The 22,932-nt window shown below is 34.9% G+C and overlaps 1 long non-coding RNA gene across 1 annotated transcript in view; it reads left to right on the top strand.

The window, feature by feature from the left end:
* LOC116570978 overlaps nucleotides 1–22,932 on the top strand; it is an 82,569-nt gene that overhangs the window by 854 nt on the left and 58,783 nt on the right. The window contains exons 2-3 of the long non-coding RNA XR_004277625.1: nucleotides 6,766–6,859; nucleotides 7,642–7,677. This is a non-coding gene — a long non-coding RNA (uncharacterized LOC116570978). The remainder of the gene's footprint in view (nucleotides 1–6,765; nucleotides 6,860–7,641; nucleotides 7,678–22,932) is intronic.

The following is a 22,932-nucleotide window of genomic DNA, read 5'->3' as shown; positions in this document are numbered from 1 at the left end:
GATGTGGTTTTCATCTCATTAACCTGCTGTATAGATATTACTCAGCCAGACTTTAGGTTTCCTTTTTTTTTTTTTCCCTTTCCCTTTACCCACCCACCCTGCCCCGAAATTGTTTCATATACAGACTCAGTGTCTGGGGAAGGAGGTGAGTTCAGGATCTTTCAGTGTCACCATCTTGAACCTCAAGATTCACAGACCGTACCCCTGAAGCAAATAAAACACTATATGTTAATTAAAAATAATAAAATAAAATAAGAACTCCAAAAGGAGAGAATAAAATAAATTGAGGGGAAAAAAATACGCAGTAGAAAATACCACAGTACACTAAAATTAAAGAAAAATTGTAGTCATACTGAAACTAGTCTCTAAGAGCTAAACAGAGTAAAAAAAAATCTCACTGGTAGAAAAACAGAAAAATAATCGTCGTGAAAACTAAAGTAGGAAATCCTAAAAGCTTCCAAAAAGAGAAGGGAAAAGTAGCTATACACAGACAAAGAATCAGATTGATCTGTTAGACTTATTACTAACAATTCAGATGCATAAAGCCAATAGGCTAATTTTTTCAATGCTCTGCAGAAAAATAACTGAGTCTGACTGTATCAAAAGTACCATTCGAATGTGAGTGAGAAACAAGAGGGTCAGACATGCAAAGACACAGAATACTCACAGCCCACTAGCAACAGGGAAGACACCTAAAATGATGACTGAACTCAGACTTACTCTAAAAAAAATAATATAATGAACAAATAAATTTGGCCGAGAACTTCAGCCTTAAACATGCACTTCAGCTGCATGCACTTCTCAGACTAAGAGGGCTACAAACAGTCCTGTTGCTCAGGATCAAGTTTCTAGTGAATTTCTGCAGTGTTTGCTTTTGAGTGTTCTGTTCATTGTATTTATTTGCTACAATCTTTGTGTTATCTGTGAAATTTACTTCTGCAGGTCTCTGGCTATCATTTTCTCTGGTCTGATTATTGTCCCTGTTTTATATCTCATGAGAATTCTTCTAAATCTCTTGAATGCTGATGTTGCTTTTGGTATTTCCCATTGCTGTTTATGTGCTTTTCATTATTTTTATCTGGGATTTTGGGTGGGAGGGGGAAGTAAATATATGTGTTCAATCCATCGTCCCATGTACTATCCTAACTATATAGTACCATGCTATGGAAGATTTTATTCATAAAATGATTAAAATTCACAAGATGGGGTGCCTGTGTAGCTCAGTCGGATAGGTGACTGCCTTAAGCTCAGGTTTTGATCCCAGAGTCCTGGAATCAAGCCTGATGTAGGGCTCTCTGCTCAGTGGGGAGTCTGCTTCTCCCTCTCCACTGACCCCCCCAAAGTACACTCTCTCTCTCTCTCTCAAATGAATAAATCAAAAATTTAAAAAAAAAAAAAAGATGGCATCAAGTTCAGCTGCTAATCCAACCTTGAAAAATAACGTCAATGTAAAGCTGAGGAAACTGGAGGCCATCCATGGTAGATGGTTTGCTCTGCTAGACACAGGAAATTAAAACAGAATCAATATAAAAATGTTAGTTCTACAAAGTCCTGGAGTCAGAAACTTTCTACTGGATCATGATGGATATTTGGTTAAATTACTACTCTTTCTCTATATATAGAAAGATAGATATAGATATAGATGATTTATACTGTTTAGAAAGTTTAAAAGTTTAAAAAATTTAAAAAGCTAAAGAACCCTATATATTAAAATTAAAAGTTAAAAAACCCTATAAATAAAAAATTAAATATTAGGAAAGCATATATGTTTTTATATAAGTATAAAAACCCTATTCTTTGTAGGTTTTTCAGAGAATGCAACTGATTTTTCCCTATACTCTGGCTCCTAAGGCATAAAATTCTAAATAAAGAATTAAGTAAATTATGAAAAAACCTAATTTGTCTATTTTACCAGTTCTCTTGAATGTAAGACTAAATCCACTGCCCATTCTGTAGTTCATTGCTACATCTTGTGGTTGATAGTGATTACAGTTAGCATTTACTGATCACTTAAATTTCCAATCCAGACACAGTGTTAAGTGCTTAAAAAGATTTATAAACCATTTTACAGACGAAGAGACTAGGTCACTACTTATTTAAGAAAATTTTGCAAGAGCACACAGATATTAAGGGACAAAGTCAGATTCAGAGGTTGTGTTGTGAACCACAAAGCTGCATTAATTCCTGTTCAGGATATCAGTGGTGTGCTTTTAAATGTTTAGCAGCAGCTGCCTTTGTGATGGAGGGGGATAAAACACCTTGCATTGCAGCTTTAGTTGATTTCTGTGCTGTGAGTATCCCCACCATGGTCAATTTTAAGGCACCAACTAAAAGCAGCGAAAGAGGTGTCAGAAAGAGATGTTCAGTGTCACATGATTCTATAGTGTTTCCCCGGGGCTGGTGTAATAATAGACTTAAACCACCTCAAGCACATTGATAATAGTAAAATGTAACAAAATAATTAGGAAACTATGAATTTTTAGTTTCTGTCACCTTTGTTTTTAATATCTTATTCAATTGTAAACTTCAATTTACTTTTTAATAAAGGATATATTTAATAACCAGCTCCCCAAATTTCTGATAATTTAACAGTTGTCTCACGTAAGCTAAACTGGCTCCAGTAGACTAAAGGAGTTAATCATGATTTTTGCTCTCCCTGTAGTTTTGAGGTATAAAAAATACTCCTAAATTGCCTTTGTTTTTCCAAATACACATTCCATTGCCTTTTTTTTTTTTTTCAAGGTGGGGATTGCTGTTTAGCTTTCTTTCTTTCTTTTTTGAGGTATGTTGGGTTATTTTGCTATTCCTTAAAGCAAGAACCATTGTATATATTACTCAGTAAATTAATGATATGTGTTATGTGTGATCACATATACATACGTACATGCATATACATGGAAAGGGCATCTCTGATATACATGCGTCTGGTCATACTGAGACACTACAAACAATACATTTGGGATAAGTTAAAATTTAAAAATAGTTCAAAGAGTATTCTTAGAAAGTACTTGGAGGCTTTGCATTTATGATATTGTATGGATCAGAATTAACTAAAGGGTAAAATCTGATTTACTCAAATTTAAATCTGACTCCTCATCCATGGAAAGTTTAGCAGTGATGGTAGACAAAATATGATCTCTAGTTGAAGCCTCTACTAAGAACATTTCTCTTTCAGACACAGAGTTGAAGACAAGGTCACTGATTGTGTTCCATAAACATCCTTTTCTATTATGTATGGCTTCTGCATTTTTGCCTTGAGATGTTTTTCATTCACGCTAGTACTTATCATTCATCCATCTGTACTTTCTATAGAATATCTTATTTTACCTTTGAACAGTTCAAGATAAATGACTGCTTTACTAGAAGGTAAATAAGACTCTTGAATTTTTTTTATATTGAAAAAATTATTATTTGGTTCAAAGCTATTAAAGGTACGTGACATTGTAATGCAAGGAAAGAACCTTAGCTATAGACCCAGCTTTCTATTGATGCTATTAACTTCTTAAATAGTTTGATTATATATATATAATCATATATTTCAAGGCTATCATGGAAACTGATAAAGTACCTAATACAATTGCCATACTTAACAGTGGAAAAGTTGAAAAAGATAATTTTAATTCACTTTTTGGCTTTGCATGTTTCATCATAAAGGATAGCAAATTCTTTGTGCTTATATTGGATTCAGATACATTTTTTTCCATTATAAAAAGAGTAAATTAATCTAAACATCGAGTGGTTATCATCATTTCACTCTCTAATCTAGAAGTATTTTTTTCTTCAAGGAAAGAACTTGAAAGGAAATTGGTTTGGGTTAAGTCAGATGAAATGCATGCCGCTAAAACAGTATATTCTCCATCACCAAAAGTATTCAAGTATGATTTGGATGACTACATATTAGTTATATAATGGAATGATATAGATATGATTTATAGAGGGGATTTAAGTATCAGATGAATAGAAAATAAAGGATGAGGGACCTAAGTGATATAAGTTTTCTTTAATATCTATTACTGCTTGTCACTGGAATTGCCTCCTTGTCCTCCTCATCTTCCTACAATAAAACATCTTAATCATTCAGTACTCCTCTCTTAGGTAGTACCATTTCCTCCCATTGATCTATATGTTTGTCAATATATTTTTTACATCTGCTTTGATTATTTTAGATCAGGTTCTGAAAGAAAATAGCTTGATGTAGTAGAAAACACATAGGACCTACAGTTAGAATGCCTGAGTGGTCCCAACTACTATTAGAAACTGTGATGCTAAGAAAGCTATCGGGCTTCAGTGTCCTCAGTTCTGAGAGGACTGGTCTTGTGGTCTCTAAGTTTCCTAAGAGTTCTAGAAGTATATATCTTCATGATTTGTTGCGTTTTTTTCAAAAAAGAAAAAAAAAAGATGCCTTCTTTGCCATAAGTAAGTCTAAATGCAGTAAGTCAGTCTAAATGCAGCATATACAAAACAGTTAGGAATACAGGTAAATTCAGCAACCAGTGTAGACCAGTGTAGGACAAGCTACTCTCTTCTAAACATGGTTCCAAAGGAAAGGCAGTGATAAAGACTTAGAATTTTATCATTTATTATAAGGTGAGGGAAGAAGAAACCTTTTTTTTTTTTTTTTTTTTTTTTTTGCTTTCAAACACATCCATGCAGATGGCAGATCTTTAAACCAGATAATATCTGCCTTCCATCCCATTAACCCTTACTAAAGATGGATCATACTTTCTCAACTCTACTCTCACCTCTTAGTCTCAAAACTTTACTATCAACTTACTTGAAGAAAAGTATTCCCTATGTAAACCCCATTTACTGAGTTTTGGGTTGAAGTTAAAAGTCTTTGTTTATTGTTTTGGTGCACAAGATTTGAATACTGGAATTTGAGTACTAGAATCAGCCTTCTAGAAAAGATTGCCAAGAAAAGCTTAAAAGCAAGTGTGTTCTGCTCATTTGTTTTTCAAAGTATTAGAAATGTACTTGCAAGGATAATGTTTTGTGGATTGTGCTATCCATCTTCTCTATTTTGCTGATGTCACACTGAGGTGTCAATTAAAGATGATATGTGCAAATCATTTAAAGCCCTAAAGAGGAAAAGAAAAAGGTTACAAAATATAAGGTCATGCCCAGGCAATTAAGGAAGCAATAAATGGAAATTATAAATGGCAGGCAAACCAAGTCCATAAGAAATAGTATGGGCTTTAAATCTCAGAGACTGTTTTAGGAGGCTATGTGTATCCTGGCCTTCATATGGAACATGTCATAAATTGAACAGTGTCTTTTTAGAAACACAAGCATTAGATTGTGTGTAAGTTTCCTGCTGTACTGTTTGGTGTTGATAAAAATTTATCAGCCTTGAAGTATTATTTTCAAGAATTATTGAAAAAAAAATAAGAACCTTTGCTGTTTATAGTCTTTCTTTTAAAAACATCTAGCATATGGCATACAAGGTATGAGTAAATGCAAATGCATACTTCTTTAAATAGACAATTAAGTGCTCATATATGACACGGCACTCCTCTGTACTATATTATTGATATGAAAACTCAGTAGCAATATTATCTGTTGAAACAAATAGTATCAGCATATAAATTCATGCTGCTTCAAAGTGTAAACTTGTCTAGCTTTACAGTCCAAGTAATTCAAATATTTTAAGGTTTATTTATTGGATTCTCTCTCTCCTGATATTTACATATGAAAAAGAGACTCGTGTACAAAGTATCACATGTGCTATTTTCATAGAGCCAGAGGAAAATCAGAATGTAGGTGATCATTCAACCCTGCTGAGTTTTACGTTGCTATCAGCAGCTTAATGTAGTGTTTGCCAGAGTACAGCGAGATGATCCTGGCAACATCATGATTTCAGTGTGATGACTTTCTCGCTAGACTTATCTCTGCCCCCAACACAGTGTGGCACCCGGAGGGGTTTGGAGCAGTAGAGCAGCACAGAGGTTGGTAGTGCTTGTTAACATAGTGGTATGGGGCTGGTGGTAACCTGCAAATGTTAAAAGGGGAACCAATTTGCCTTCATTGCAATTTAACAAGCCAGTAAGACCTTCAAAGCAGGCATCACCTAAGGGAATCAGAGCAGAACAGAATTTCATAGTGGGTATGTTGAAAGCTGTATGTTTTAGGGAGGTTTAAATGGTTTTTTGGTTTTGTTTGATTTTTAATTTTTTCCTCTGCTTGGAACATGTGTCCTATCATCCTTCATAGGTCATCTTTCTATTCCCAACTTCCATGTCATTTTGGTAACTCTTCAGACTCTTTATTATATTATATATGTTATTAATTATTATATGTTAATTATATATGTATATAATTTGAATATATATATAACTTAGTTCTGTAATCACTGTGGCTGGCTTTTGTTAGGGTTTGGAATGCGGAATTTATAACTTCATTATTGACATTCAGTTTTACAAGCCACTTTGAACCTGAGAGGGTGCTCAAGGATTGGCTTCTATCATATGTTAGGAAAGAAATATGCTCAGATTCCTGTTGGGTCATAATGTAATATCCACACTAAATGATTTACCAAATTATTTTAAATGCTTTCAAAACAAAATTTTCTTTAAAAAGAATTTTTCCGCCCTCAGTAAATGTCTGCTTACCAAAGTGACCCAATGTGAGATGGACAGAGTTTAAAATGGCCCTGGTCAAGAGTTCTCTTCATATTTGCTCAACAAAATTCAGACTTCCATCTGGCTATTATGCACAGCTAAAAAGGGGATGATTTTATTGATGCTTTTTTGCTTTTAACCCTACCAGGTATATGAAGTTGGCTCAGATGCTTCAGGATGTTTTGGTCTTAAATGTATTCTGTGGGATTAAGGAACTCCGAAAGCCCTGATGTGAGCCTGAGGTACAAGAAAGGGCCCTGGTATAGAATAGGAATTTAAAAAAATTAAAGGGGGGGATCAGTCCTGGTTCTGCCACTTCCTACTGGGGTGGCTTTAGGCAAGTTGCTTAATCTTTCTGAGTTTCATTTTCTTCCTTTGCAAAATGGGAATAAAATGGCTGTCCTATGTACATGGATCAAAGGCCATATATATTAACATACTTTGGAGGTGGCTAGTAGGATACATATTTAAGACTGATTATTGGCATTATTATATGAAAATGTAGAAAACTGGCATAGGAAGAGAAGAAAAATATAAAGAAGTGGAAGACAATGAGCATGAGAAACTCATGGCATACAGCCATTGTCACAAAACGTGGGGAACAAAGTCTGGGGGATTTGTAGGCTCCTGGAGTCACTAGCTGGGGTTCTGAATCATGGCAGCCCTAGCACTACAATTCAGTGGCAAGAAAACAGCATAACACAACAGAAAACCAGATGTGACCCTGTTCAGTGTACCAGTTTCCTCCCTTGGCACAATTGAAAATATAGAGATTTTGAGTCAGCGCTGGTTGGAATATTATGAACAAATTATATAATCTTATTGAGTATCAATCTCCCCAGTTTTAAAATGAGTTTACCATTCATTTCTTATAGAACTGATGTAGGATTAGATGACGCACCTAGTTCCTAGTATAGTATCAGCATAGAAAAAATGCTTTCCGTTTTGTATTTTGGGTTTCTACCTTGTCCCCAAGACCCATTGCTCTGCTCATGACATCTTTCTGCTTTCTCTTTCATTACAGAATCTTGTGTATCTTCCTCTAGTCCTACTCTTCCTGGTGAGTCTTCCATTAATAGATCAGCCATACAGTTCACTAAAGTTTAAGTTACTTATTGAGTAGTGAGTACGAGACAGATGTTCAACCTATTTGTAAAATGCTACTTCCTTGGAAATGTTTAAACTCCAATTTAAAGACTCATAAGGTGTACCCAAGTTTTTATTTGCTAACAAATGGTTGTCAAAAAGTAAACTGTGGGGCCACCTGGGTGGCTCAGTGGGTTAAATGTCTGCCTTAGGCTCAGGTCATGATCTCAGGGTCCTGGGATAGAGCCCCACATCAGGTTCCCTGCTCAGAAGGAAGTCTGATCCCCCCCCCTCTCTGCCTACTTGTGATTTCTCTCTCTGTCAAATAAGTAAATGAAATCTGAAAAACAAAACAAAACAAAACAAAAAAAACTGTGGGCATGCCTGAGTAACTTGGTTCGTTAAGTGTCTGCTTTCGGCTCAGGTCATGATCCTGGGGTCCTGGGATCAAGCCCCGCACTGGGCTCCCAGCTCTGAAGGGAGTCTGCTTCTCTCTCTCCCTCTACCACTTCCCCAGCTTGTGCTCTCTCTCTGTGTCTCTCAAATAAGTGAATACAATCTTTTAAAAAATAAGATAAATAAGTAAGTAAATAAATGAAAGTAAACTGTATGCTGCTTTTCCCAAAGCACTTTCAGACCACAAGCTGTTATTTTAGTAGAAGCATTTTCCCAAGTCAAGAATGTCCAGCTTCTTCCCTAGTAAAATGTTTCGCTCCCTGTTGTGAAGTGTGTAAACCTGGTGATTCACAGACCTGTACCCCTGAGGCTAATAATACATTATATGTTAATTAAAAAAATTTTTAAAAAATGGGCAGAGGACATGAACAGTCACTTCTGCAAAGAGGACATCCGGATGGCCAACAGATACATGAAAAAGTGCTCCACTTCACTTGGCATCAAGGAAATACAAATCAAAGCCACAATGAGATATCACCTCACACCAGTCACAATGGCTAAAATTAACAAGTCAGGAAATGACAGATGTTGGTGAGGATGCAGAGAAAGGGGAACCCTCCTACACTGTTGGTGGAAATGCAAGCCGGTGCAGCCACTCTGGAGAACACTATGAAGATTCCTCAAAAAGTTGAAAATAGAGCTACCCTATGACCCAGCAATCACACTACTGGGTATTTACCCTAAAGATACAATTGTAGTGATCCAAAGGGGCACGTGCACCCAAATGTTTATAGCATCAGTGTCCATAATAGCTAAGCTATGGAAAGAGCCTAGATGTCCATCCTCAGATGAATGGATAAAGATGTGGTATATGTATACAATGGAATACTATGCAGCCATTGAAACCCTCAAAATCTTGCCACTTGCAATGACGTGGATGGAACTAGAGGGTATTATGCTAACAGAAATAAGTCAATCAGAGAAAGACAATTATTATATGATCTCACTGATATGAGGAATTTGAGAAACAAGACAGAGGATCATAAGGGAAGGGAGGGAAAAATGAAACAAGAGGAAACCAGAGACGCAGACAAACCATAAGAGACTCTTAATATCGGGAAATAAACTGAGGGTTGCTAGAGGGGAGAGGAGTGGGAGGGATGTGGTAGTGGGTGATGGACACTGGGAGGGTATGTGCTATGGTGAGTGCCGTGAGTTTTGTAAGACTGATGGATCACAGACTTGTACCCCTAAAACAATACATTATATGTTAATAAAATTTTTTTAAAAAGAAAAAAAAAAGTTTCACTCCTTCCCATGAACAAGTTTGCAAAGTGAAAAATCAATGGTGTTGACACTGATCGCTAGGTTTCATCTTCGAAGAGCTCTGATGCTTTAGTCCTATGTGATGAAGATAGAATTATTGAGTAATAATAACCTCTAAACATATACATGATGCTGGAAGACTATGATGTACACAAAGAAATTGTGATCTATTTCTATTAGAGAAAAAATTCAGGGTAGAGGGATCAGTTTCTTTTTTTTTTTTTTAAGATTTTATTTATTTGACAGACAGAGATCACAAATAGGCAGAGAGGCAGGCAGAGAGAGAGGGGGAAGCAGGCTCCCTGCTGAGCAGAGAGCCCGATGTGGGGCCCGATCCCAGGACCCTGAGATCATGACCTGAGCCGAAGGCAGAGGCTTAACCCACTGAGCCACCCAGGTGCCCCAGAGGAATCAGTTTCTTAATCTAGCACTTTGGAACTTGTGATTTGCTCATCATGGAATGATGGATGATTTAATGATCTAATGTGACCTCATCACCAGAGAATGGCCGGCACTATTACTGCTGTGGAAAGAAATCCATGTACCCGCATCTCACTATGGGACCCCATGCTAATTAATTTATAAACTGTATTTTTTTATGATGCTTTATGGAGTCGGGATCACCACTTTCGACCGTTTATCTCCATCTATTCATCTATTTCTTCATTCCCTCACTCACCAACACAGTCATTCATTTAGTACTTTTCTACTGAGTTCTCTGTGTGGCAAGTGCTCTAAGAGAGATCACATCCCTGGACCCAGAAGGGGCCTCTTTCCTAGTTCACCAAGGAACAAGGAGTCTGTGGGGCCAAGGAAATGTGCCTCCCCCTTTGAATCCATAATTTGGATACCCACAAAGCCCAAGTTTCCTATCTGAATAACCCTGAGCGGCCTTCCAGGCTCAGAGAATCAACTTTGTCCTCCTCAGAGCTGACAGGACAATGATGTGTCTCTCTTTAGCCCTGAGGAGTGGCCAAGTTATGGCTGTGTGGAGGGGTAGTTACCGTGGAGAAGCTTGGTATGTTGTCGGGTCTCCACAGTCTCCATACATGCAGGCAGAGTGAGGAGAGGCTGAGGTGGAAAGAGAAGGCACTGATGACAGGACAGAAGACTCCATTTGTAAACTTTCCCCAAGTCCTGCCCATGGTTGAGATGGGCCTGGTAGGAGGTACCACTAACACAAAGGTGGATGAAATACATTTTTCTATGTTAGTAAATTATAACATGTGAGAAATATCCCTCTTTTCTTTTCATATCTTGATGTTAGAGGAAGGTTATATAAGTGAGTCGATAGTGGCTTCTATATTGGCTCTGTGTTACTTATTTCTTCAAAGCAAGCAGAAATTCATTAGCTCTTAAAGTCTGCTGGAGCCAAACTCAAGCTTTTATGAATCCCACTGTTTTAAATATGGCCTCAAAAAGCAGATTTTTTAGCCATTTAGACCTGCCTGCTGCTTTGCATACCCCAGGAAAAAAAACCCAACCTTTGATAGCCACAGATGAAATCAAGGGTCTATTAATTAAAAACAAAAAACAAACAAACAAAAAACCCTACCCTGAAAACCAAACCAACCAATCAAGCAAATCAAACCAAAAAGAGGCCATAGATCTTTGGAGCTTTCTGACCCAGAGATTTCTCACTGTGTGGCTCAGTGGCATTCCCTAGACAGATAACTTCCCTTCCAGCCTCTTCCTCTCTCTCTCCCTCCTTCATCCTTCCCTTTTTCTCTCACAGGAGTTTCCTTGTCCGCTTCCCCTTCTGAGTGGTGGTCTCAAGCCAGAGCCTCTGAGGCTCTCTTGCTCTCCTGCTCTGAGGGACATCCTCTGCATTCCAACCTTTCATTGTACCTTAGAGTTTACGTATGCTACAGCTATGTCATGGTCTTAGCTTTTTCCTTGACCATGCCCCCAATTCCCAAACTAATTTCCTACAAGGAAAATAATTTTTTTCCCAAGGTGTGGAATAGTGGTTGGCAAACTCTGGCCAAATTTGGCCTATTGCTTGTTTCTGTACAAACTGTAAGCTAAGAATGGTTTTTACATTTTAAGTGATTGGACAGTGGTTTTGGTTGATATGGTATGGTTCTTAAGGATTTGAAATCTTTTACCTTCCTCACTATATGAGATTTCGGTTGTTCTCAAAGGTGTTTGATATATGTTATTAGGACTTTCCCTGTGATTCTGGATCAGAAGAAAAGAGCTTAACAGTGAGTTTGTAACATACTCTCCCCTTCCCTGGATACCTGAGGTCTTGCTGCTTTCCAGATTTCTTTATAAAATGTCATCGGCATTTACTCTTGAAAAGATTAGGGGAGTTCTTATGTAGGTATGTTTTATCAGAAAATACCTGTTTCACTGATACCTAATACCTGATCAGGATACTTAGTGCAAATTACTGGAAATTAATGGGTTTAAAAGATGCAGCTGGTTTGAATGTAGAAATTAGTAATATAAATTCTTCATCCATACAACAAATGGGGCATAAAAATCAAGAAACTTCAAACCCAAAGGGTTTTCTCTGAGTTGACATTTAACTCCATACTTTGTAAGCACTTCTCTGTTACTTGAAAGCCAAAATATATTCCAATGAGGAAAAGGCCCAGGCATAAGCCTATTGTGTTTTATTTAATTAATTAATTACTGACTTTTTTCCTTCCCTTTGATGCCTATAAGTTCTTTTTTTTTTTTTTTAAAGATTTTATTTATTTATTTGACAGAGAGAGATCACAAGTAGGCAGAGAGGCAGGTATAGAGAGAGAGAGGAGGAAGCAGGCTCCCTGCTGAGCAGAGAGCCCGATGCGGGACTCGATCCCAGGACCCTGAGATCATGACCTGAGCCGAAGGCAGTGGCTTAACCCACTGAGCCACCCAGGCGCCCCGTGCCTATAAGTTCTTTATGTAATGGGGAGCGTTTTTATTTTTCAGTTATAAGTGTTTCAAATATCTTCTCCTAATTTGTATTCTTTAGTATCACTTTTTCTAAAGCATGATTTTTGATAAATAGGAGTTCTTTGTTTTAATGTAATCAAATATGTTAAATTTGTGACCCTTTATTAGGACCCCTAAATTGTCCTCTGTGACCCTATAATTCTATATTCTATTCTAAGAGTTTTAAATTTTTACTTTCTCTTCCTCTAGCTTTTTATTTTGAAATAATCATATCTATTAAAAAGCTAAAAGAATAATATAAGGATTACAATATACTCTTGCCCCAGAGTCATTGATTTTCTCTACTTAGATATTTATGTGTGTGTTTGTATGTGAATACACATATGCAAATATATGCAGATATGTCTACTACTTATTTGCTTATTTATATCTAAATGTATAAGAAGAGCTTTACCTCCTCTTTTTCTCCTTCCCAATTTGTGTGATATTAATACAAACTCAAAGATTTTTTTTTTTAATTTAATGTGGTGTAGTCTATTAGAACCATCATATCTTTTGTTCCAAATTTGGTTAGGGGGAGCCCTTTCAAGATGGTTTCTGTGTTCTTTTGAGATGTCCTGATTAGTCTTCTTTGCTTGGGTTGGTTTGGTTTTGGTCACAAAAATAGTGTTTAGGGCTCACTTAATACTTTCCCTGCTGCAGATTTAGAAAAGTAATTTCTTTGTTTTTTTCTTTACTAAGAAGTGTTATTTAGACACAAATACATGGGCATCAGATGTACTAACTGCCCTCATGTATCATTGCTTCTATGCCCTTCTGGTGAGATCATATTCTCACCAATATATCTACCACACAATATTTGTAGTGGATACACTTTGAGGTGACCTTCACTAACCTCTGCCTATTGCTTTTCACACCTTGGTTTAATCTCTTCCCCTTGAGTATGAGCCAGGTTTAATGACTCATCCTAGTAAGCAGACTGTAGCAGAAATTATAGGATGTTGCTTCTAAGAGTACGTTATAAAAAGACTGTGGCTTCTGTTTGGATGATTTTTCTTGCTCTCTTGCTTGCTCCCACAGAAGTAAGCCAGTTGCCACGTCGTAAGTTACCTTAAGGAGAGGCTCACAATCAAGGGAGGGAGAGAGAGACTTTCAGTCAATAGCCAGTGAAACTGAGGCTTTCAGGAAACAGTCTATGAGTAACCTGGTGAATAAGCTTGGGAACAGATGGTTTCCAGTCAAATTTCAGGGGAGATTGAAGTTCTAACAGTTCTAGTGCAAATTCCTCAGACACCTGAAGCCAGGGGCTCCAACTCAGCTGCATGTATATTACACGGATACTTTAAGACGATGCAATAATTCTTTTACACAGCAACACAACAGAGAATTTAAGAATTTCTGGGTACCCATAAGATAATGTTGACCAATTAAATGGGATCTTTCTCATGTATTGACAAAAACAAAAACATACAGATCAACAAAGGGACTAAATAAACTGAACATAGCTCATGTTTATACCATATTTAGGAAACAAAGGATAGTATGAACATCAAATTTGATCTAAGTGGCAATATGAACACTCCTTCCAGTGAAATGAGAATGACATGAGAGTTAGAAGCAGATGGTACAGACAAGGAGTCAGGGAAGCAGATAGGCTAGGCATAATGGGATTAGATTGCAAACACTTCAAAAAAGAGGAAGTGTGACTCTAGTGACAAAACACTCACATGAGATCATTGACTACATATGAACTGAAATGAAGAAGCTTGACAGTGCGTGAGAACAGAGAGAGGAGTTGTGGGAAGGCACGGGTACTGAGAGATGAAAGTCTGTTGTAGAAAATGGAGATACTTCTTGGATACTTCCTGGTAAAAGGGGTTGGGAATAGGGGGGCAGAAGAAAGGTGTAAATTAAGGATACTGCAGAACGAAAAGACCATCAAATAATCAGAAGATACTGTAACCTTTAATACATAAGAAACAGCATCATTGATTAACGAAACTGCAGTTGACCATACCTAGAAAGCTGAGTACAAGAAAAATCCTACATGAAATGGAAACTAAAAAATACAAGGATCAATTAAAAAGAGTTCACTAATAATAGGAAATTCTAACACACCAAAACAGATCTAAACAAGTGCAAAGGATCAAAAATAAGTGAGTACATGGAAACTTTTAAAAAGCATATTAAAAGAAAATAGGGATATGTATACTGAACTTTAAACCTATCATAGAAAATGTATCCCTTTCTCAAATGCATAATGACATTCACAAAAATTGTCTGTATACTAGTCACAAAGAAAATATTGGCAACTTCCTTCTAGTAGAAATCCAGCAAACAATACTCCCTTATCATAAAGGGATTAAGCTAGATATTATTAAGAAATGACTATTAGAAAAAAATAATAATAAACAATTATTTAGTAAAGGGTAAAATGCAAAACAAAAGTAGAGAATTTCTAAAAATATAATCACAAAGATGATGCTAGGTAAAAAAATTTATGAGATATATTTAAGGCAGTGATCAGAAGGAATTTGCTATATTTTTATAAATATAAATGGACTAGAATAAATTAAAATTGAGAACACAATAATTTAAAAAATCAGAAAATTAATAATGTGAAAAAAATTTTAAAATAGAAGAATTGAAGAGAAAAAAGAAGTTAATGGAAAATAAGTAGGTATGTCATTAGATGACCTAAATAAGGAAAATATGTGAGAAACCACAAATTTTTACATTTTTTGTAATACCAAACACCAAAAGTAAAATAAGAAGTGAAATATATGAATTAATTTAAAAAACCCATAAAAATGACAAGCGTACATATTTTTAAAATTTGGTTGACTAATGTCCAAGATAAATGTATTTCATTTGAAATAGAAACCTTAAGCTGATCAATAGCTAAAAAGAAATTAGTATTATTTAAAAATTTACCCACAAAATAATAAGCCCAAATGACTTTGCATGTATTTCTGCCAAATTTTCCAAATAGGAAGTATCAAAAGAATACAAAATTATTTTAGAGCTTAGAAACTAAAGAATAACATTCAGATAATTTTTATGAAGCAACATTATATTGCTACCTAGCACTAATGAATAATAGCTAATAAATACTAATAAATGCAGCATACATACACAGTAAAAAAACACTAAACTCACTGAGAAATGTCAATGAAAAAGTCTTGAATACTAGAAAACAGAGCTAAGAAACTCATGCATCATAACTAAGTAGAACGTATCCCAGTGAATGCAAGACTAGTTCAATTTTGGGGAAAAGCATTAGAAGAATCATCAAGTTAATTCACCATACTAACATAGGAGGAGAAAAATCATAATTATCTCCATGGGTGTTGAGAAAGTCATTTGGAAAAAAAAATAGTACTCAATCATTATTTAAAAGATTTATAAGAGTTAACTGACCTTGTAAAATTAGAAACTTCACATCTAAAGCCAGCATCCTACTTAAATGGGAAAAAATGGAGTATTTCCCCTAAGGTCAGAAATAAGACATATATGCACAGTTTTCCTAAGTCTCTTGTGGCCTAAGAAACATGCTGGGCCAAGGAAACATAAATTTGTCTTCAAGGCTGGTAAGGCGTCTGGAATCTATAGGGCAGGATACCGGAAAGGGAGAATCCTCAGAGGAAGGTGGCCTAGAAATCTACACAGCGAATTCTTAGGACTTGGACTCAATTCTAAATTGTACATTTGCCAAGAAGAACTGACAAATGCCTAACAGAGAACAGCTCTCTTGGGGAGTGGAACTGAAACTAGAACAGAGACTTCACAAGTAACATCCCTTAGCAGAGATGTGCATTTCAGGACAGCCGCAGGAGAAAGACCTGTGTGGATATCCTAAGGATTCAGTTCAGACCAGAGCATCTACAACTTAGGAGTAAGAAACCACACTATAGGACTAACAGGAATATTGAAATGGGCCTGAAGAAAGCCTAAAAGCAAGCCTTGACAAGATGACAAGATGATCTGCCAATAATTTCACCATCTGCCAGACACAATTCAACACACTTAGAAAAAAAAGAACATAATGCAAATCTACAATGTATAATTCATGACGTCTCACTTAAAGTAAGAAAAAGCATTGGACATGTGAAGAGGCAAGAAAATAGGACAATATTCAAGAGTTTACAAGTGTCAGTGGAGAACTCTGATAACTCAGGTGTTGGGATTAACAGAAAAAGACTTTATAATGACCACTGAAAATATGTTAGGTGGTCTGTGGATAAAGTGTCAATGTTGAGGTAACTTAAGCAGAGAAATAAAACCCCTATGGAAGAAGACATGAAAATTCTAGAACTGAAAAATAAAATATGGGAAATAAAGAATTCATTAGATGTGCCTAGTCACAGACAAGTCACAGCAGGATAATTGATTATGAGCTCAAGAAAGAATAATGTAATTTATGCAATTTGAAGCACAGAAAAAAACAGTGAAAAAATTAAAAAGAGGAGTCTAGGACATGTAAGAGTATAAGAAATAGTCTAACATGCAAGGAATTACCATAAAAGGAATCAAGAGGGAATGTGCAGAAGAAGTATTTGAAAAACTACTGCCTCAATTTTTTTTTCTAAAATAAATGAAGGACAACAATGCAGAGATCCATAAATCTCAACAAACCCTAAACAGGTAAATAAAAAGAAAATTACACCTAGGCACATCATAGTCACACTAATGACAAAGAAAGAATTAAAAAAAGAAGAAAACATTAAGAGTAGTAAGAAAAAATGGCCCATCATATTGAGGAGAAAACAATAAAAATGACAGCTGATTATCTCATCAGGAAAAAAATGGAACACAGAGACAATGCAATGTCATAATTAAAGTACTGAAAGAAATAGAGGTAAACCTAGGATTCTGTACTGAATGAACATTTGCTTCAATAATAAAGATGAAATAAAGACATTTTTAAATAACTGTGGAAAGTTAAGGACAGTATAGTAATGTCTAGACTAACTTATTAAAATGCTTGAGAATTAGCTAAAATGTCATTAGAGGTATATAAAGAATATTAACAAATAGTGGATTAATTCAAAGGAAGTGGGAGAAGTACATCAACAAAAGAGAATAGTAGAAATAAACAGCAATGTTATCAATAAACCAAATGGTATTTGGGGCTAACCACTCCATTTCAATGACAGAAATTATATCACTAGATGAAAAACTCAACTAGGTGCTGCTTGTTATGACGAAAGCATTTTAAATGCAAGAAAAATTTAAAACTAAAAGAATGGAACAAAATATACCATGCAAATAATAAGCACAAAGAAGATGATGTATTACCTCATCTACTCTGAAACAAAGTAGACTCCAAGGTAATAAATATTGCCAAAGATAACATTTCTTAATGAAAATGGAGCTAATTTATTAAGAAGAAATAACAGTCTTAATTGTGCATAGCAGATAGTTAGTTTCAAAATACATAAAGCAAAAATTGACAGAACTAAAAGAAGAACTAGATATATCTCCAAAATCATAATTGGAGATTTTAACAAGTCTTTTTTGTAAACAAAATTAAAATCAGACAAAATATGACTAACAGTATAAAATAATATGAACAAGATTATTAATTAAACTGGCCAACTTCACATTTATAAAACACTATGCCCAATAACTTCAAAGTTCACAAGTTCACATAAAATTTTTATCAAAATGGATCAGATATTGTCTCATGAAAAAGTCTCAGCGAATTCAAAATGATTGCATCATCCTGAGTATATGCTCTTATAATAATAATTTTCACTAGTATCCAATAAAAAAGATAACTTAAAAAATCTCTAACTCTTTGGAAACTAAACGATATACCACTAAATAATCCAGTTCTTCTCCCCCCCAAAAAACCCTCTGTAATGAATTCAGAAAATATTTTAAGCTAACTGTTAAGAAAAACACACATTTCAAATTATCATGGATGTATCTAAAACAGTGCTGAGAGAAATACATATTTTACATCCATATATAATAAAAGAGGATACATTAAAACAATAAACTAAGCTTTCACCTCAGAGGTGCAAATTAAAGCTAAAAAGAACAAAAGGCTAATAAAAAACAAAAATATACTTATTTAATTCTTTCCAGTACTGCTGAGATATAATTGACATACAGTATTGTGTAAGTCTAAGTTGTGCCACATAAATCATTATGTTATATAATGATGTTATATATAATATCATTACATAAATTATTATATATTAATTATGTATATATAATTAATATATATTATATAATCATTATTCATATATGTGGATATTGTGAAATGATGACTACAATAAGTTTCTTAACACATCCTTTTTCTCACAATGTTAACATTTTTTAAATTTAGTTTCAAGTTTTTATTTAAATTCCAGTTAGTGACCATATAGTATAATATAGTTTTAGGAGTAGATTCAGATGAATTTAGCTATTCATCACTAAAATACAACACCCAGTGCTAATCACAGGTGCCCTCGATACCCCCATCCCTCCACCCACCGCCCCTCTGGGAACTATCAGTTTGTTCTCTACAGTTAAGAAACTATTTTATGGTTTGTCTCTCCCTAATTCCTGTCCCCCTACCCATGGTCGTTTGTTTCTTAAAATCCACATATAAGTGAAATCATATGGCATTTGTTTTTCTCTAACTTATTTCATTTAGCACAATACTCCCCAGCTCTATTCACATCTTTGCAGATGGCAAGATTTCATTCTTTTTATGGCTGAGTAATACTCCATTGTGAGGGGATACAGATATATAGATATACATAGATAGAGGTATCTATATATATCTATATATCAAATATATATATATATATAATTTATCCATTTATCACTCAGTGGACATTGGGTTCTTTCCATAATTTGGCTATTGTTGATAATGCTGCTATAAACATCAGGCTGCTTGTATCCCTTCGGATCATTATTTTTGTATCTTTTGGGTAAATACCTAGTAGTGCAATTGCTGGCTCATGGGGGGACTCTATTTTTAACTTTTGAGGAAGCTCCATACTGTTTTCCAGAGTGGCTACACCAGTTTGCATTCCCAACAACAGTGTAAGAGTTCCTCTTTCTCCATATCCTCATCAACATCTGTTGTTTCTTGTGTTGTTGTTTTAGCCATTCTGACCAGTGTAAAGTGATATCTCATTATAGTTTTGACTTGTATTTCCCCGACGATGACTGATGTTGAGCATCTTTCATCTGTCTGTTTGCTATCTGTATGTCTTCTTTGGAAAAATATCCATTCATGTCTTCTGCCAAACTTTTAATTGAATTATTTGTTTTTGTTTTTTGTTTTTTTGTTGTTGTTTTAGAATTTTTGTGTGTGATGAAAATATCAAGATTTACTCTCTTGGCACCTTCCAAATATATAATACAGTATTATCAATTGTAGTTACAGTGATGTAACTCTATTATGTATAGAGATACATCCATACATACCATATTCACTTTATCCATTCATGCATTGATGGAGAATGAGGTTGTTTCCATGTCTTGGCTATTATAAATAATGCTGCAAGGAACATGGGTTGCAGATATTTTTTCCAGATAATAATTTCACTTTCTTCAGCTATATACTCAGAAGTGGAATTGCTGGATCATGGGGAGGTTCTATCTTAAATTTTTTTAAGAACTTCGACCCTGTCTTCCATGGTGGCTATACCAATTTTCCCACCAGCAGTGCACAAGGGTTCTCTTTTCTCCACATCCTTGCCAGCACTTGTTATTTTTGAATTTTTTTTTTTTTGATAATAGCCATTCTAACAGGTGTGAGGTGATCTCTCATTGTGGTTTTGATTTGCATTTCCCTGATTATTAGTGATACTGACCATCTTTGCATGTACCTGTTGGGTGATCTGAATACCATCTTTGGAGAAAACAAAGTTCTATTCAGATCCTTTGCCCATTTTTAATCAGATTATTATTATTATTGCTATTGAGTTGTGTGGGAGATATATATATATATATATATATATATAATTACAACCCCTTATCAGATATGTGACTTGCAAATATTTTCTTCCATTCTTTGGATTACCATAGCATTTTATTTTTCTGTGTTGAAGCTTCTTAATTTGGTGTAGTCCCACTCATTTATTCTTGCATATTTTTTCCAGAAAAGGGACATCAGCTCAATTCTATAGATGGGTAGAACTGTTGACTAGGATCCCTATAGATCATCCCTACAAGGAGGAATGTGTTCTGCCAAGATGTGAGTATTGGTTGCTGTAAGGGCCACCTGTTTTTCTGTCTCAATTTGATATTTAGTGGTCAAGCTAAAGTTTGCCCCTGTGATCCTGATCACATGTAACCTGATTGAGCCTCCTAAGAAGTGTCCTGCTGGGGGAGCTGGATGTCCACTCTGGGCTATCTTTATCCTACTGAAAAACTGTAAGCCTGGGCAAGCTCTCTTAGTGCATCACAGTGCTTGCCTGGAGAAGGGGCGATGTAGTCAGAGGATAGCTGTTCATCTTATACTTTTAATGTAGTCCTTCCTTGTATGTATGATCCAAAGGGAGGTTTCAGCCTCAGCTCTGTGTTCTGGGCTTTTCACTCTGGTGTCTTGTCTGTGGACACTTGCTTGCTGGTCTTCTTGTGAGGGGCTGAAGTTGGAAACAACCTATGATGCCATCTTAATGACATGATTCTATCATAAAAATATTAGTGGAAAGCAATAAAATGAAAAACATCAAGTAACAGGGAAAATGAAGGAGTCTAAACTTGTTTTTTGAAAATGATTAATAAAATTAAGACTACTAAGACCATCAAAGCTGATCAAGGAAATATGGGAGAAAGCAGATTTTGACAACAGTAGAAGGAAAAAAAAGGGACATTGTTATAGTTTATGCATTTATAAAAGAAAAATAAGTCAATATAAGATAAACAAAATTTTGCAAAAATACTCTATGAATTAGACAAATGCATAAATTCCTTGAAATATACAACTTAAATAAACTAATGAAAATAAAAGGAGAACTCAGTAGTCTTATATCTGTTAAAGTTTTTAGTCTGTATTTTTAAAACTCATGTACAAAACTCAATCATCAGATGGCCTTAATAATTCCTTCTATAAAATATTTAGAAAAATTATAAAAGTAAATTTATACAAATGCTTTCAAAGAATAGAGAGAAAGTAAAATGTGCAGAAGAAAAGCATGATGCAGATATCACAACATGAAAAGGATATTACAGACAGAAAATTTCAAACCAAGATCATGAATGTAGATGCAAAGATTTTAACTCTAAGTGAAATAAATAAATCCAACACTATATAAAGTAAATAATACATCTTGAATGATTGTGTTTATCCCAGGAAAGTGCTACTAGTTTAACATTAGGAAATAAATTGATAGAATTCACAATAGCAAGAAAAAAATGAGTTAAATCTGTAGACATATACATGACATAGGAGAATATCTTCACAACCCTAGATAAGTAAAGTTTATTTTAGGTAACACAGAAATAAAACCATTTGCAAAAGAAAAAAGCATGAAAAATTGGGTTTCATTAAAATTTAAAACTTACAGTCATCAAAGGAAACTGTTTAGAAAGTCAAAAGGTCATAGGGCAAGTCACCTTACAGATAATAGCAAACCTTTATCTTGATTAGGGTGATTATAATACACAAGTCAATATATGTCAGAATTTATACAACTGTATAATTATGTTTAAAAACATTGTTATTATGTAAATTATAATTCAATATACTACTGTTAGCATAACATAAATTTAAAAATATCTTTCATAGTTTAAAAAATAGATGTTAGAAGACATAATGACAGAGAAAATCTGATTTTCAATATCATGGGGAAAAGATAAAATTAACCAACATATAACCAAAAGATGCAAAATGTATTTTTTTAAAGACTGTATTTATTTATTTGACAGAGAGAGAGAGTAAGGGAAAGCACAAACAGGCCACCCAGGGGCCTGTTCTAATTCTATTTTATTTTTAGCAAATGAATTTACCCAGTCCTAATTCTATATAAATTGTGAGGCATAGAAAGTTTTTCTCCATACTGAATTTACAAATGATTTCACCCATAGCTGTTCCAGTACTTGTATTTTCTTTTATTTAGATCTTATATTTGGAATTTAGAGTGATATGTAGATTAATATCTGTATTTCTCCAAGTAGCTATTAAGTTACGTGAACTCTACCTATTTTAAAAGTTCCCTTTAAAAAAAAGGTCCTCCTTTTCCAGCATTAATTTAGTTGTTCTTATCATGTAGTAAAAGTCCTTATATGTTTGAATCTAATTCTAGTGCTATTATCCTATTTTGCTCACTGGTCTGAGTTTAGGCACCAATGTGACACCTTTTAACTAAAGAGGATGATTATTATATTTCAGTATCTGGTAGAACTGCTACTGTCTCATTACTCTTTTTTCCCACTGTTGTTATTTCAATTGTGAAATGTTTATCTTTATTTTTTTTTAACATTTTATTTATTTATTTGAGAGACAGAGATCACAAGTAAGCAGAGAGAGAGGAAGGGAAGCAGGCTCCCCGCCGAGCAGAGAGTTCAATGTGGGGCTCGATCCCAGGACCCTGAGATCATGACCTGAGCTGAAGGCAGAGGCTTTAACCCACTGAGCCACCCAGGCGCCCTATCTTTATTTTTGAAC

This window comes from Mustela erminea, chromosome 12, assembly GCF_009829155.1.
Source record: "Mustela erminea isolate mMusErm1 chromosome 12, mMusErm1.Pri, whole genome shotgun sequence".
Classification (NCBI taxonomy): Eukaryota; Metazoa; Chordata; class Mammalia; order Carnivora; family Mustelidae; genus Mustela; species Mustela erminea.
Note: the sequence above shows the minus strand (reverse complement) of the source record. Positions and strands in the feature narration are given on the sequence as shown.